General features: G+C 51.6%; 1 protein-coding gene across 2 annotated transcripts in view; it reads right to left on the bottom strand.

Annotated features, from left to right (window-relative positions):
- The window catches only part of ZHX2 (zinc fingers and homeoboxes 2), a 182,475-nt gene extending 165,586 nt beyond the window's left edge, over nucleotides 1-16,889 (bottom strand). For both annotated transcript variants that reach the window (XM_055432047.2, XM_055432048.2), the window contains exon 1: nucleotides 16,538-16,889. The gene's annotated coding sequence lies outside the window, so the exon portion shown is untranslated. The remainder of the gene's footprint in view (nucleotides 1-16,537) is intronic.
- Between the last annotated feature and the right edge of the window lie 650 nt (nucleotides 16,890-17,539).

Below are 17,539 nucleotides of genomic sequence, written 5' to 3'. Positions count from 1 at the left end.
CTCTCCCTAGAGGGAAATAAGTTGGTGACAAAACTGTGTGAGGGAGCTTCCCTGGTGGCTCAGTGGTAAAGAATCCGCCTGCCAAAGCAGGAGACGAGGGTTCGATCCCTGGTCTGGGAAGATCCCACGTGCCACGGAGCAACTAAGCCTGTGCGCCACAGTTACTGAGCCTGTGCTCCAGAGCCCAGGAACCACAACTACTGAGGCCTTGCACCGCGCCACTGAAGCCCACACACCCTAGAGCCCATGCTCAGCACCGAGAAGCCCTGAAACGAGAAGCCCGCACACCACGATTGGAGAGTAGCTGCTGCCTGCTGCAGCGAAAGCCTGGGCTGCAACAAAGACCCAGCTCAACCAAAAAATAAGCAAATAAAGTGTTTTTTTAGAAAACTGCATGAGGACATTTCTTGAGAATGAGGAGCTGTGTCAGCGCCAGGAAGAGCCTTCTAAAGGGGAGAGAAAAGGTGTCTCTGTTATTCATTCCAGCCAGGCAGCCTTTACTTAGTAAACTCTTGAAGGAGATGCAGGGTCCATGTCTGTGCATCCCACTCGCTGAGGCACTTAACACAGAGTCTTCATAACCCCTAACTAACACACCAGCTCTGCAGTGTGGCAAGTACCTGGGCTCTGAGATTACTCCGGTCTGGCTTTAAATCAAGTAATTTCATAAAGCCTCACTTTCCTCAGAAGTCGAATGGGTATAAAAATTTCTACCAAGTGGCGTCATTGGGGGAATAAAAGAAATTAAAATAAGGTCGCATAGACAACATGCTTGGTTCATTGGCTGGCATACAGCAGGCATTCAATCAATGCGTGTCCTTCTTTCTACCACCTTTAGAGTTTGCTTTCAAGTTCAAACTTGGCCAAAAAATAAAAGAGTTTGTTTACTATTGGAAGTGGTAGAAAGATCCTGCCGTGGCACCTGTGGTATTGCTCTGGGTGCCACACAGGACGGTGGACACAGTGTTCCTGGAAGGAAACAAAGGTTGCTGCCACGTCAGAGGAAAGACATGAACCCAGGATGCACACAAAGGCCAGATGTTCAGATGAGGCAGCCGGGCGGAGCCAGGGAGGCAGGCAGATCGTCAGAATTTGGCCAAGAAGCCCCCACACCTGGGACAAAGGCAGCCTGGGACGGAAGCCGTCTGGCCAGCTTCCTGTGACGAAATGGTCTGGTGACTGTCCTTCCAGGCACCGGCAATGCCAGCCACCAGGGGCAGCAGTGGGTAGCAACTGCTACTTTACCTCCTTCTGACCCAGAACACAGGCTCCCAAACGGGCCAAGCAATCACTCACTCATTTGTAGAACCAACCAGTCACTCGAGGGACAGTCATTTGGAACCTGTTCACTGGGCCAGCTCCGGGTTGGTGCTGGGAACATGAAGACAAAGGGGAAACTCTCCTTTGGGGCGGACGGTGGTCCATGGTTTTTCAGGGAGACAGGTGCAAAAAGGTCAAAATCCACATGCTAGGATTTCTAAGCAGTTATTTCCAGGGCAGGAATGAGTGAAAGTGTTAGGTGCTCAGTTGTGTCTGACCCTACATGACATCATGGACTGCAGCCCGCCAGGTTCTTCTTTCCATGGGGTTCTGGCAAGCATACTAGAGTGGGTTGCCATTCCCTTCTCCAGGGGATCTTTCTGACTCAGGGATCAAACCCGGGTCTCCTGCAGGTTCGATTGCAGGCAGATTCTTTACTGTCTGAGCCACCAGGGAACTGCTAAGTCTGGGGGATGAGTCTTGCTGGGGAGAAGGACCTACATGCGGAAAAGGAAAGAAAAGGGAAAGAAGGTAGAGCATGTGGGGTTCAGGACTCGCCCTTGAATGGCTGAAGTGTGGGGCACATGGTGGAGCGGGAAGCAGTTATGGCAAAATATGTCTCATGGGTAGAGATCAGCTCTCAAAGAATCTGGACTTGATTCTATGGGTCAGAAGTTATCAAGCAGCAGTCCGTGGCATGGACAGGAAAGTCCACTCAAATGGTTTTGATTTGGGGTTTTTGAGTGACTTTCAGCTGGACGTGTGCTTTCTACTGTGACCCACTACCTACCACTTCCCAGGTGACGCTATTAGTAAAGAACCTTCCTGCTAACAGGAGACATAAGAGAAGTGGGTTCAATCCCTGCATTGGGAAGATCCCTTGAAGAAGGAAATGGCAACCCACTCCAGTATTCTTGCTTGGAGAATCCTACAGACAGAGGAGCCTGGCGGGCCATAGCCCATGGGGTCACAAAGAGTCAGACAGGAATGAAGCGACTTAGCATGCACAATCACTTCCTACTGTCCTACAACTGACTCCTTTACTTGTTTCTGTTGCCTGCAACCCCCCTAAGAACATTTGGGTTTATGACTCCTGGGAGGTTTTTTGGAGGTCCGTGGAACATGATCAGATTTGGTGTTTTAGAGCCACATGTCATTGGAGTGGAGGCGGGGAGGGAATGGTGACATCTGCCATGACACGTATTCCTTCCCATAAGACTTCCTCCTTCTCTCTTACTGAAAAACCAACTCCAGAAAAATTTCTGTTCACCTTTGGGCGGTCAGACCCAGTATGACTCCCCATTCCCATCTCAACACACATACAGATTCTATTTTATTCGATTCAGTTTATCAACTGAGCAGTGGTATATTGAGTCACCACTAAACCAGAGCTAGGTGTTCAGGAAGCAGGGGATGGGGGTGGGGGTGTGGGAATCAAAGTGTAAATCCCTGTTCAGCAAGACTGAGGTCTTGTCACAGTGCCAGAACATACCTGAAACCACTGGTGAGACACACAGCGACACCATAGCATAGGCCACCCAGGCTCCGTGCAGGTGCGTGGCTGGCACGGTATATGTGCAGAGCTGGGAGGGCACCAGCCAGGAGGTCTGGACTGCCAGCAAGCCGCGTTCCCCCGAGGCAGGACCACTGAGCCAGAAATCCCAGTACTGAGCTCATACCCTGAGGGAACCATAATTCAGCAAGACACATATGCCTCAGTGTTCACTGCAGCACTATTTACAATAGTCAGGACAAGGAAGCAAGCTCAGTTCAGTCAGTTCAGTCGCTCAGTCCTGTCTGACTCTTTGCGACCCCATGAACCACAGCACACCAGGCCTCCCCGTCCATCACCAACTCCCAGAGTTTACTCAAACTCATGTCCACTGAGTCAGTGATGCCATCCAACCATATCATCCTCTGTCGACCCCTTCTCCTCCCCCTTCAATCTTTCCCAGAATCAGGGTCTTTTCAAATGAGTCAGCTCTTAGCATCAGGTGGCCAAAGTATTGGAGTTTCAGCTTCAGCATCAGTCCTAGATGTCCATCAACAAATGAATGGATAAAGAAGATACTGTACATATTTTCAACAGAATATTACAAAGCCATAAAAAGGAACGGAATTGGGTCATTTGTAGAGATGTGGATGGACTAAGAGTCTGTCATACAGAATGAACTAATTCAGAAAGAGAAAAACAAACACATATATTAATGCATATATATGGAATCTAGAAAAATGGTACAGATGAAGCTATTTGCAGGTCAGGAATACAGATAGAGGATGTAGAGACCGGACATGTGGGCAGAGGAGGGGAAAGGGAGCATGGGACGGACGAACTGGGAGCGCAGCACTGACATTTACACGACCATGTGTGAAACAGATAACTAGCGGGAAGCTGCTGTATAGCGCAGGGAGCTCAGCTTGGTGCTCCGTGATGGCCAAGAGGGGTGGGGTGGGGGTGTGGTGGGAGGGAGGCTCAGTGGGGACGGGATGTATGTATATGTACAGCTGATTCATGTTGCTGTACGCCAGAAACTAACACAACGTTATAAAGCAATTATACTCCAATAAAAAAACTATTAAGAGAGGTGAGTCCATTTAAGCCATGTGCAGAATCAACGAGGCCTTTGACCAAACCGAGCAAGAAGTCTGTCATCATTTCTATCATTTTTGTAACTGAAATATCTTCTGTATCCAGAAATCTTGAAATTGAGTCCTCAAATGTCCTACTAGGATCAATTAGCATATGCCTCCCCAACCCTGAAAGACCATCCCTTCCTTGGCTCACCTCGATCCCCATAGGTACTATCCATCAGGTACTTTCTTAACCTGGAAGCACAGGAATTACACTCTGGCTTTGGTGGTAACAGAGCCAGACCTGGAGTGTCTACGGCCCAGCCGGGAAATGCGTGAGGTGAAAGAGAGCCAGTTCTGGGCTCTGTGGATGGACCCACCACTCCCAGGACAGGCCGAGCAGGTCCGCAGAGGGTGTGGACGGTTGGTTTCCTTCATCTGAGGTCACTCTCTGGTCACTGGGTGACATCTCTCCCAAGGGGTGGGGATGAGGCTGCCAGTCACAGACCCAAAGCATCAGGACCTCCCTTAACCACAGTGACTCACAGGCAGCCTCACAGACAGAGGTGTGAGGTACGTCTGTGCCAACACCACGGTGCTGGTCAGCATTTCCAGGGCAGTGCCTGGGTGCTGGGTGCTGTGCTCAGCTCCTCACAGGCAATTTTGTTGTTGTGTAGTCGCTCAGTTGTGTCCAACTCTTTGTGACCCTATGGACTCCTCTGTCTGTGCGATTTCCCAGGCACGAATACTGGAGTGGGTTGCAGTGCCCTCCTCTAGGGGATCTTCCCGACCCAGGGACTGAACTTGCGTCTCCTGCATTGGCAGGCGGGTTCTTTACCGCTGAGCCACCAGGGAAGCCTCTCACAGGTACGAGCCCCTGTGATTTTGCACAGCAACCCTGTGAGCAGGGACTCTGGCTCTGCAGGTCCAGGTCGGCTCGCTGTGTGGAGCTGCAAGTGCACAAATTCTCCAGCCAGACTGAGGACCCCTCCGGGAAGGGGGGGTGGTGGCTTGGTCTTTGGTGTCTCCACCCTCATCCCTCCCCAACCCTGATGTGGAGCACAGAACCCCTCACGCAAGTGCAGGGCGGCGGCCAGGCCAGGACAAAGGTGAGGCAAATGGCAAACCAGGATGCAACGTTTAAGGAGGCACTCACTCCCTCTCGGGTGCTGAGCCTGCATTTGCTGACCCTGAGAGCAAGCATCATCTAAGATGCCACACGCTGGGGCCTCATTTGCTAATCAGTCCCAGTCCTGGGTAGGGAACTGGTCAGACTGGTGTGTGTGGTGTGTGGGTGTGCAAAGCCTGTTTCCTTTGCTCTCTAGCCTTGTGACTGACCTTCCCCACCCGGTGCCTCAGTTTCCTCATCTGTAAAATGGAGCTTCTGGTAATACCAGGAGGTGGGGAAGATGTGGAGAAATCAGAATCCCCATACACTGCTGGTGGGAATGTAAAACGGAAACAGCCAGAACGGTTTGTCAGTGTCTCAAAAAGTTAAACACAAACCCCAGCACTTCCACACATAGATAGCCACCTAAGAGAAATGGAAACGCATGTCCACACAGAGACTGCATACATACAGCAACATTATTATAATGGTCAGACGTAGACACAAGCCAACTGCCCAGCAGCAGGTCACAGAACCAACAAAACGGCCCACGATACCACTGTGGTATGATATGAACTGTGTCCCACCCAAATTCACTTGCTAAAGCCCTATTCCCAGAATGTGAGTCAAGGCCTTCAAAGAGGTGATTAAGCTAACATGAAGCTGTAAGGGTGGACTCTAGTCCAGTCCTCACAAGAGGAGGAAACTGAGCACACAGAAGAGACATAATGGAGGCAAGTGCACAGAGAAAAGGCCATACAAGGGCGTGGTGAGAAGCCAGCTGGCTGCAAGCCAAGGAGAGAGACCTCAGGAGCCATCAAACCTGCTGACACCTTGAGCTCGGACATTCAGCCTCTACATCTGTGACAAGACAAATGTCTGCCCTTTAAGCCACCCAGTCTGTGGTATCTGGCTATGGCAGCCCCAGGTGGTCTATGCATACAATGGAATATCATTTAGCCATGAAACAATATGCAGTCCTGATGCATGCTGTGATATGAAGGAACCTCAAAAACATGCTAAGTCAAAGAATCATATGAAAGACCACGCACTCTATGATTCCTTCTATACGAAATGTCAGTAAAGGCAAAGCTATACAGGTAGGAAGAAGGTCAGGGGTTGTCTAGAGTTGGCGGGGAGAGGGTGGGAGATAAGGATGGAGAGTGACTGGCAAGGGGCACAGGCTCTCTGTTTGGGATGATGGGAATGTTCCAAGATTAGACCCTGGTGATGGATGCACACCTATGTAGACACACTAAAAGTCAGTAGAATGTACATTTTAAATGGGTGGATGTGAAGCTATATAAGTTACTTCTCAAACTACTTTTAATTTTTTTTTTATTTATTTAATTGGGGGCTAATTACTTGACAATATTGTAGTGGGTTTTGCCATACATTGACATGAATCAGCCATGGGTGTACATCTGTTCCCCATTCTGAACCCTCCACCCACCTCCCTCCCCATCCCATCCCTCAGGGTCGTCCCAGTGCACCAGCCCCAAGCACCCTGTCTCATGCATCGAACCTGGACTGGCGATCTGTTTCACATATGGTAAGATACATGTTTCAATGCCATTCTCAAACTACTTTTTAAAATGTGACTAGTACTAACATCTATGCTACAGAGATGCCCAGGGCCCGACACACAGCACTTGGGACTTTTTATTATACTTCAATTAAATAAGTATCTGTTGCTCAACTGAAAGTTGCCTAAAGTGCTTCCAAGTTCCTTTATTTTTACAGAGACCTTTAGTTTTACAGAAAACTAAACTGGCCCATCACCGGCAATGCTGTGTCCCTAAGCGGCCTGCCCACCCGGGACTCCCAATCAGCATCTTCCGGCTGCAGCACGCCTGCCCGATGTAGCTGAAACTGCTCTGGTCTTGGGCTGCACAGATGTGTGCTGGAGTTCCGGCTCTGCCCTCCCCACCATCCACTCGGCAGGGCTGCCGTACACATGACCTGGGTTAAGGCGTGAGGTCTGAGGGGCACAGAGACCATGCACAGATGACATTCAATCCCTCGGGAACAACCCCCATGCAGGAGAAGGCTCTTCATCACACACCCATCCCTGTGTTATCCTCAGCGAGGGCTGGTGGCTCGGTCCCCGGGGCGCTAATCAGTGGGGTGGGGCCCCAGCCCTCTTGCTAGAACCGCAGGTGCACAGAGGGTATGAGAGGACACACGTGCATGAACCTGAGCCTTAAGAGCACTAGGTGTGGCGCAGGCCTGCCTGGCTTCCAGAAACCTCGGACAAAGGCCTTCCCCACTCCGTGCTTTTTCATCGATTAAATGGGGATAACAGAGTTCCCCATCTCCCAGAAGTGCCGTGGGATAACCCACAGAAAGCACTCAGGCCCCGCGCCTCTGATGTCAGGAAGCAGTTGCTGCTAAGTGCCAAATGACCATGACCTTCCTGAGAGCAGGGATTTTGCCTTTCTCCCCTGGCAGGTGCTCAGTGAGTGTCCGCTGATTGGACAGAGGAAGTAAACTGGACAGCACAGAAGAGGAAAAGTCATGCGCTACCTCATGATTGTGCATCCTTGGGCCAATTCCCTTATTTCTCTGGGCCTCAGTTTCCCTAAGTTGGAGCAGGCAACCCTGAAACGTCCTTCCTGCTAGAACACTCCTTGATCCTACTCATGCACCATGCTGCTATTATTCACATCCTCCCAACATCCCCCTCTGGGGACACCAGAGGACATTAGACTTTTTACCCATTTCTAAAAGTGCCGAAGTCAGGCCACATTCAATCTTACAGTGTCGACTGCAGCCTCCCATCTTTGGAGGGTCTCCCATTAACCCACCAGTGATCCAAACCCTTTCTGTTCTGTGGCTCCCTGAACCCAGGAGTCTCTGCTCTTGGAAATGACCTGAAGTCTTCCAGTTCTCCTGAACTGTGTGGCTCTGGCAGAAATTCACTGCACGCTTAGAATCAATTAAATTCCAGGCCGTTCTATAGGATAATGCCGGCTCGGTGCTCTCTATCAGGGGCAGTTTGGTGAGGGCCTGTGCTCCTCTCTGCTCCTGTCTGCAGCCACCAGCATCCCTTCCCCTTGCTTCTTGGCTGGGAGGAGGGGGCAGTCTCTTTCTCCATCTTCTGGCTGTCAATCCACATGCCCCGCCTCCTTTAGCCCCTGTCATTCTAAGGCCTTTCCCTACCCTCTCTGGGCCACCACCCATCCTAAACAACTTGGCCATGTGCAAAATCCAGCTCTGACCAGACTGAGTTGCAAATATCTTAAAGATGCTACTCCTCAAAAGACAAGGGTGCAGTGCACAGGAAAATAATTTCTCAACGTCCTCCTGCACAGGCCAGGAAGATTCCATGGGGGCTCTTCATACCCACAGGGGCTAAGGGAGCCTGAGATGGCTTTTTCGTTCGAGCGATTCAGCCCGGTCCTGTAGTTTCAGAACAGCGGGAAAGTAATGTCAGCTGAAAGGAGTTTTCTGTGTGCTATTTAACTAAATGGCTTTGCAGCTGGAAAGAACCATGGGCAGACGTGTTATGATTCAAGGGCTCCCAATTACAATGATCCTCTTTTATTGTATAAAAACAGCCACCCAGCCATTCTCCACCCTCCCAACGCCTGCCTCCCCACCTCCTGCCCCCATTGGCTAGCAAGGCTGTTCAGCATCCTGAAAGTAGCACCCAGCTTCTCCTCTGTCTCCAACTCTCAGCTGCCAGCCCACTGGGATTCCTTCTCTTGCCAGAGCCAGGGAGGAGAGGGTGGCGTGCCCCCTGGAGAATGTTCTGGTGTAGACACTGATAGATGCTTAGAATTGTCTTGGGAGTGGGGTTAGGGTGGCTAAGGATAACAGGCACAGATCTGGAATTCTCTTCTGTTTTAACTAATCTTATAACACACACGTGCGCGCGCGCGCGCATGCGCACCTACATGCACTGACCCCTACATTCCTTTAGCAGAAAAGCTGTCAGACTGTCCAGAAACTCATTTGAAAACCGTCCCTTCTCCCCGCATATAGTTCCAGGCCTCCAGAAGACATCAGAAAGACCTGGTGAGGCACTCCCCTGGTGGTTCAGTAGTGCAGAATCAGCCTACTGACGCAGGAGACACAAGTTCGATCCCTGATCCGGGAAGATCCCACATGCCACGGAGCAATTAAGCGCGAGTGTCACAACTACTGAGCCTGTGTTCTAGAGCCCGGGAGCCGCAACCACTGAAGCCCGTGTGCTCTAGGACCCCTGCTCCACAAGGGAAGCCACTGCAACGAGAAGCCCGAGTACGCAACTAGAGAGTAGCCCCACGCTCAGCCATACTAAAGACCCAGCACTGCCAAAAATAGATACATAAATATAGTTACAAATACATATAAAGACCCGGTGATGCATAAGAGTATCAGCTTTAGAATCAGGCTGATGTGAGCACGAATCTCGGCTACCTCCTCTCTGAGACCTTGAGCAAGCACCTGACCGCTCTGCGCTTTGGTCTCCTTTGGTCTTTAAGGTGAGACTCCCCCGTGGCCCTGGATGCACTCCTCAGAGTCGCCCTGAAGGACACAGTGAAGAGAGCACGTTCAGCAGGGTGCCTGGCACACAGTAGGTACTCAGTTTTTGGACGCTCTTGCTGCTCTGAAGATGGGGGCACTGTGTTTGCAGTGTGTCTGGGGGGGTCAGGGGGCCTTGTATTCTATTCAATCTCACCAGCCGTGGCTGGGGTCAGGGGCCTGGGGTGGGGGGAGATGCTTCTGAGGGATACAAATGGCAGCCCTGCTGAGGACTGGTTTTCCCGAGTCTTTCTGCAACAGTGATTTAAACTGTCATGCTGGCACTGCCCCTGCATGCGTGCCTGCAGCCTTCCCCGTGTAGGATCTGGTCCCTCCTTGGTTTTCTGCAGCTGGGTTGCAGTCCAGAAGCCGCAGGTGCAGGCATCCAACCAGCCCAGGAAGTCTCATTCATCTTTTCTCTACCCTTCTCAACAGCAGGCTACTTTTCTCTCCCACAGAGTCTGTTCTGGGCCCCCGACAGGGAGCATTCCCTCCCAGAGAAAGAGCTAAATCAGCCTGGCCACCCTTCGAGGCCCCAGGAACATAGGAATCCACTCCCCGCCCGGAGCCTGACAGCAAACGGTTCCCAGGGTTTTGCCAATTTCCCCCTGCAAGGTGAACCAGGCGTGGCTTTAAATCCAGGAAAGAAAACCCAGCAGGTGCTTCGAACTTCTCCATCCCAAACCAAGCCTGTGCACCTCTAAAGTCGACTCTGAACCTCTTATACCAACGTGAGTGAATGCCCGGGCCACACTCCTTCATATCAATCCCCCATGAATCAACAGCACACGCATTTCATTCACTACAGGTTTCATGTGGTAAACAGTGTTGTACTGAAACACCGTGTAATAAGATTTAATCTCCGCTAAGTGTTTCAGTACTAGGGGACAAGAGGCGGGCAGGAAGAGGAAGAAAGTGTGTGAACTGTGGCTTTTAACAGGTGAACTGTTCACCAGGGGTGGGGTGGCGGGGAAGGAGAGGTATCAGCAAGAAAACTTGATTCCGACTCTAGTCTTTTTGATTCCCTTTTAAAGTCTGGGTGGAACATGATGGACTGTTGCCAAGACAGTTTTTCTTCTTGGGGGACACACACACACACCCCGTTGCCAATCAATCCCTCTTAAATGCATGACTTCAAGCATAGAAACAGGAAACAGATTGGGCTGGATGTTGTTAAAATCACAACCTATTTGATGGAGGGTGGGGGTGGGGAATCGAGAGGACTTTCTCTTTTGCAACTACAAAAGAAACTACCCTGTCAGTACCCAGAACAATACCCACTCTGTTGTCTACCACCGGGGTATGTGAGCAGCTGAGCATCTTTTCAGAACAGCACTGCCTGGATTTGACCATGACACAGCACATTACCTGAACGCTGCACCAGGGTCCCACTGTGATATTTCAGGAGCACTTGCCATGTCAGAAGTTGCTCAGATTTGCCAAAAATGAGCGCATATGTGAGTGTGTGTGGAGGGGGCAGGGTGGGATGGAGGAGCATTGCAATGAACAGGGGACAGCTGAGGTCTTGAAATCTATGGCACAAATTCATGCACGTTAATTACCTGGCCCCTCTCAAGGATACAAGAAAATCACATCCTATAGGTGGTGGCAGTGATGATGACGGCAGGTGAGGATGGTCACAACAGGTGACATTTACTGAGCAGAATCCAGGTGTCAGGCACTATGCTCAACCCTTTTGTAAATATCTTCGGCTTCACAACAATCCAGAAAGCAGCTACTGGAATAATCTCCATTTTAGAGCTGAGGAAACTGAGGTTTATATGTAACAGCCCCCAAATCGTAAAGTGATTAACTGAGAAGAGAATCAGGGATGGTGGCCTTGCTGGAGGAATCCAGCATAGGGAAACTGACAGAAGGGCCTCCGGGAGCATCCCCTCCGTTTATATACACAGTTACGACTGAGTCACGTTGTATGGTGGAAACCAACGCAACGCTCTAAGGCAATTATTCTCCAATTTTAAACAAATGTGAAAGAAAAACAAAGCAGTTGAAGGGTCACAACGGAAATTATTCTGCTGATGAGTACCGGAGCTGCAGGTGGGACCTGGGGAGTCTGAGGGTCAGGAGAAAGGCAAGCGTTGTGTTTGGGGAGTCAGCTGGTGCTCCCTTCCAATGTGTCCAGTTCCACTCACTGAGTTACCGCAAAAGGAAAGCTAGCTGCTTCCTGGTAACAGCTGACTAAAGGCTTCCCTGGTGGCTCAGCGGTAAAGAATCTGCCTGATGCAGGAGACACAGGAGATGGGGGTTTGATCCGTGGGTCAGGAAGATCCCCTGGAGAAGTAAATGGCTAACCCACTCGAGTATTCTTGCCTGGAAAATCCCAAGGACAGAGGAGCCTGGCGGGCTACACTCTATGGGGTCACAAAGAGTTAGAAATGACTGAAGTGACTGAGCATGCACACGATAGCTGACTAACATCAGGTGAATTTTGGATTCCTATTGGCAGAACCTGAAAGCAAGTCTCCCTCAGTGTCTTAGTGAGCTGTCTTCTTTTTGCCCTAAGGCAGAATTGGTCCCCTGGTCTGAAACTTTCCAGAACTCATTCCAGTTCAAATAAGAACCAAGCTGATTTATTTCCATAAGGCACACTGCTGTCAGTCTTACCTTCTTAAAACACCTGACAGTCCCTCCTCAGAAGCCTGCCATGGCTCCCTAGTACCTACAAATTGAATCAACCTCCTCCACGTTCACTCCCAAGTCTGGCATCATCTCTGCACAATCTTCCCTGCCTCTCCCTCTCTACCTCACCAGGACACACATGGCTCCTAGGACGCAGTCTTAACTTCATCCAGAATACACCCCTTTTCTCATCTGAGGCCACACACACTTTATCTGCCAACTCAACGACAGTTCCACCATTCACCCCTTCTGCCTTACAAGCTGAACCCCAGTGTGTTTATGGCATTGATGCGCCTAACTAAAAACATGTGATTGCCCCTCTCCAGTAGGTTCTGGTGACCATGTGGCACAGTTCTGGTCAAGCTAAAGACAGAAGTCCCTGAGAGAGGTGTCCCTTTTCAAACGTAACAGTACAGCCATACTAGGTAAATGTTCTGTGTGCTTCAATCATCCTACTTCCCCTTCCTGGAATGCAGATGTGAGGCCTGGAGATGCAGCAGCCCCCTTCCCATCATGAGGTGATAGACCTGGGGTCAAATGCCTATAACTCTGTGGGTGGCAGAATAGAAAGACAGAGCCTCGGTCCCCAGTGGTACAGCTAAGGCACCATTCCACCCACTTTCTTCCTGTCCAACACAAATAGGCCCCCATCTGGTTAAGTCATGGGTGGGCAGAATTTCTGGTGCTAACAGCTGTGTGCAATGATACCAGACACACCTCCAGACATGGTTCCTCCTCACTCACAGGTAGTTTCCAAGCTACCCACTCTAGGAAATCCTCTATGGGGTCCCTCACAGTGCAAGAACTGTGCCCTTCATGGTACTTCCACAGTAGTTATGTTTCTCAATTCTAGCACCTATTTAATTCTGCTTGATGTGGCCTGCTGGTTGCTCAGACTCCTAGGTGGTAAGGGGTCTCAGTCCACTATCATCTCTCTAGTGCCTGGAGCAGGGCTTTGCATCAAGGTTAGAGAGATGCTCAGTTTCATCAGGATCTCCATCATGTCTAGAATAGCGCATTGGCATGTGGACGGCGCATGTTCTGGAGACTGGAACTCTGCTTACTGTTTACCATTTGGCCTTGAGCAAGTTAGAGAACCTCTCTGTGCTCCTAGGTCCTCATCTATATAAAGGAGAGAATGACCGTATTTGCCCCACTGGGTTGTCACGAAGACAAAATAGTTTAATTCTAAGCACTTGGTCCCTGACATATAAAAGTGCTTAATGACTATGGGCTTTTATTAGTGTGATGAATATTATAGTTATGGAATAAACAAATCAACACAGAGTTGCTAAATATAAATGAATTAAGAGATGAATTAGGACTTCCCTGGGGGCTCAGACGGTAAAGCGTCTGCCTACATACAATGCGGGAGACCCAGGTTCAGTCCCTGGGTCGGGAAGATCTCCTAGAGAAGGAAATGGCAACCCACTCCAGTATTCTCGCCTGGAAAATCCCACAGATGGAAGAACCTGGTAGGCTACAGTCCATGGGGTCGCAAAGAGTCGGACTCGACTGAGCGACTTCACTTTCTTTCACTTAGGAGATGAAACCCAGGAAAATTCCTACAAGTTTGGACCACTGGGCAGTAGTCTCTGTTCCCTCTTTTCTGCCTTTACTTTTCATTCTAACTACAACTTCCCATATCTGAGGCGCTGCTATACTGGAGTGCTGAAAGACTTGGCTTCACATGCGGAGTCTAACTCTTGCTGTGTGGCTTCTGGGCAAGTTTCTGTCACCTCTCTGAGCTTCAGTTTCTTCCACTTGTAAACTTGGGATAATAATTGTATTTATCTCATAGGGTTATAGTGAGAATTAAATGGTAAAGCATGTAAAATATACAGCATTATGCCTGGCATACTGAAACAGTGTTAGCAACTGTTATCAAACACTGTCATTATCCTTTCTTGTCAAATGCACAGCACCCCACTGAGTCTCATGGTCCTGATGGGGACAGGACACTGGAGGTGGGGTTGCCTTTTGGCATGTCAAGATACGTTGCATTTACATTGGGAGAATACTTGTGTGCCAACAAACATTTGTTGCGTTTTGATTTTTGCCTTTAAATGGGAATTAGTATATTCAGTTTACCCCAAAACCTTGGCCTCTGAATTTTCCCCTTAAGAGCTGCTAACTTCTAAGTGGATCCTTCGCTGACACCAAACCTGGCCAGAAGGTAAGCATGCACATGGCAACAGTCACTGGAGCAGAGTGTTTAAACAGCAACGCTATTCCCGGATCGCGGGGCCAGTCAAGTCAGGGACACATTTCAGGCTGACTTGTAGATTTCCCCCCTTTGGCCTTCAAAGAAGATGTGTCTCCAGCTTTCTATTAACTTTCCCTTTAAACTTAAACCTTCATGTGAGTCCCATTCAAGCACTTGAGGGCTCCATTAATCTATTTTTACTATTAAACATGCCATTTTACAAGATATTTATTCCACTTGGTTGTCATCCAAATGCTTTTTGACATTACTGCCCTGGGACTCCACTACTTTAACTCACTGCCCTCATAAACAGAAAATCACCTTTTGACGGAAATCTTGAAGAGCTCTCAGAACTTCACTCCCTACACTTCAAGGCATTCACTTCTGCTCAACATTACAGGAGAGAGAATGTGCCTGTGAGTGAGTGAATGAGTCTATGTATGTGTGTGTTTTAAGAGGATAATTGTGGGAGGTTTGAGCAACCCCAGGAACGAAGGGGGCAGTGCCTGTCCCCCAAATCCTGCACCCCGCCCCGGCCTGCCTCGGACTTGGGGAGCTGATATTAGTAACATTAACAACACCAGGGGGCTTCCCTGATGGCTAAGACTGTAACGAATCTGCCTGCAATGCGGGAGACCCAGGTTCGATCCCTGGGTCGGGAAGATCCCCTGGCGGAAGGAAAGGCAACCCACTCCAGTATTCTTGCCTGGAGAACCCCCATGGACAGAGGGACCTGGGGGGGTGGAGGGTGGCCATACTTCACGGGGTCGCAAAGAGTCGGACACGACTGAGCGGCTAACATTCAACATTAACACTGATAACAGAGGGAGACCGTCGGGGATCGCGCTGGAAAGAACTCCAGGGTCCGAAAAGACTTGGTGACCGCTGGGGCCCAAGCTGGGCTGCGCCACTTTCAAAGGGGAGGGGTCCAGGGAAAGTCTTGGTTTCCCTACCTTCCTCCTCCCCCACCTCCCAGACAAACAAAAGGCCATCGCGGAAATAGCTGTGAAGGCAGAGACCCCACTGGCTTGGAAACCAATCCATCAGGTGGAAGCCTGAGCAAATCACAACTTGGCTTCCCCGTCAAGTTTTCTCCCCAGCCTCCCACACCCCTCTCCCCTTCCGCCGCCGCCTCCCGAGCTCCGCACGGCGACGAGCCCAAGGGGACCGTCCTGTGATGCTCACTGGTTTCCAACTTTCCGCTCATCTGCGTCTCCGCAGCCTCCTGCACAGCGGCTGGGAAAGGGGCAAGTTTGCAAAGGCGAAGAGTCGACCAAGTCCCGGGGACCCCACCAAGGAGCCGTTACACCAACAAAGCTGAACCTCTCTCGGGGGGGCAGAGACGAAACGCTCCCCCTGCGGTTCCGGGCCGGGGGTGGCGACGGTGGGCTGGGGCGGGCCCTGCGGGGACGGGGGGACCCGGGGGGTGTCCCCCGCCGCCCCTCCCCACGCGGCTTCCCCGGCACCTGAGCGGGGCGGGGGACAGCGCCGCGCTCCGGCCCGGCCCGCGCGGCAGGTAGCTCGGCCGCCCGCCCGCCCGCGCCGCCGGCAGCCGCCAGGAGCGCGGAGTGGAGAGGCGAGCCTCAGCCCACGGCGTCATGCTTCCTGCCACCACGTTACGGCGAATCGTCACCGGGAGCGGGGAGACGCGGGGAGCGCGGGGGGGACGGCGGGGAGCACACACTCGCAGCCCCCCGCCCGCCGAACCCCGCGGAGCCGGGGCCACGTCCCGGCCGAGTCCCCGCGGGACCGGCCCCGCTCGCACAAAGCGCCGCGCTCGGGCCGAGGAGGGAGGGAGCCGGCCCCGAAATAAATAAATAAAAACACAGTCGGGTCTACGTAACGCCCTGTCGAAAGCGGACGCCATATTTTTTTGTGGCTTATGTCGACATAGGGAAACGTAGACATGTTTTTTTCCTCCTCCTCCTCCTCGCTCGGCCTCCCATTTATCCAAACTTGTAATCAGAACTCCTAAAAAAAAAATCTCCCCCACCTCTCGCTCCTCTGATCTCCTCCCACCCGCAAAAAAAAAAAAAAAAAAGCCTGCACACTACCTACCACCCCCCTCCCGCGCCCCCCGTTGCAATCACAAACCCGGCCAAGTCCCATTAACAACACATTTTTCGGGAGCGGCGGCGGCGGCGGCGGTGGGAAAGTTGGGCTGGAGTGGCCGGTGCCCGGCGTGCGGGGCTCGGGGCCGGCGGCGGTGGGGGGGTGCTCCGCGCCGGGGCGAAGTTTCTTACCTGCGCCGGGGGCTGGGAGCGCGGGGACCCGGGCTGGGAACGCGGAGACGCGGCACAGGGGCGTTCCAAAATGGAACTCTGCTGGCTCCCCCCCACCCACTCCCCACTCCCCACCGGGCGCCCGGCTCGGGGTCCGTGGGAAAGAGGGGGCCAAGCCAGCCTGCCAGCCAGACAGACAGACAGAAGCCCCCGTACGGAGAACAGTGGCCAAAATTTTTAAAAAGGGGGAGAAAAAAAAAAAAGGAAAAAAAGGGGGGGGAAAAATGTCTCGATCAGTGGGGAATCTACGCCAAAACCCACATGATCTGTAACGTCAGCATGCGTATTTGCATACGATACCACCACCCGAGCTGCCACCCGGGCTCGGGTTCCGCAGAAAGTTACAAAGTGAAATTCAGCCCCCTCCGGAGACGCCGGCGAAATGTCAATTTTCAGGCGGGAGCTAGAGGGGTGGGAGGGGGGTAAGCTAGCCCTCAAGGCGCTGGTTACTAGCCAAGGTTGGGGTGGGGGCCCCGTAAATTAACTTAAAAGTCTGAGCCCAGTAACGGACTCGGTGGAATTTCTGCTAGGGGAGGAGAGGGAGGCGCGAGCGAGATCATTGAATATTAAGCAGGACCCGGCGAGGCGGCCGCGGCCGAACCCTCCCGGTGCAATACCCATTTTATTAAAAGTTCAAGGTGTCACTGATGAGCTCAGCAAACTGTTGATCCCGACCACGTGGAGCGGCGGACGGAGGGAGTGCGGGGCGCGGCTGCTCCGGCGCGAGCGGGCGGCACCGGGGACCCAGCGTCCCTCCCGCAGCGCGAGGGTGGGGCCGCCGCGCGCCCCGGGGCGCGGCCTGCGAGTTCTCCCGCCTTTGGACTCAGGGAAATAATGACAACTTAAAAAAAATATTTTTTTTTTTTTTAAAGCGAGACACATTTAACTCCTGGAATAGGAACGAGAGCGCTTAGGGTAGGCAGGATAAGAAAGAGCCCCTACTTATATAACGACTGGAAATCA

This window comes from Moschus berezovskii, chromosome 16, assembly GCF_049115385.1.
Source record: "Moschus berezovskii isolate FMDL1 chromosome 16, NW_MosBer_1.0, whole genome shotgun sequence".
Taxonomy (NCBI): domain Eukaryota; kingdom Metazoa; phylum Chordata; class Mammalia; order Artiodactyla; family Moschidae; genus Moschus; species Moschus berezovskii.
Note: the sequence above shows the minus strand (reverse complement) of the source record. Positions and strands in the feature narration are given on the sequence as shown.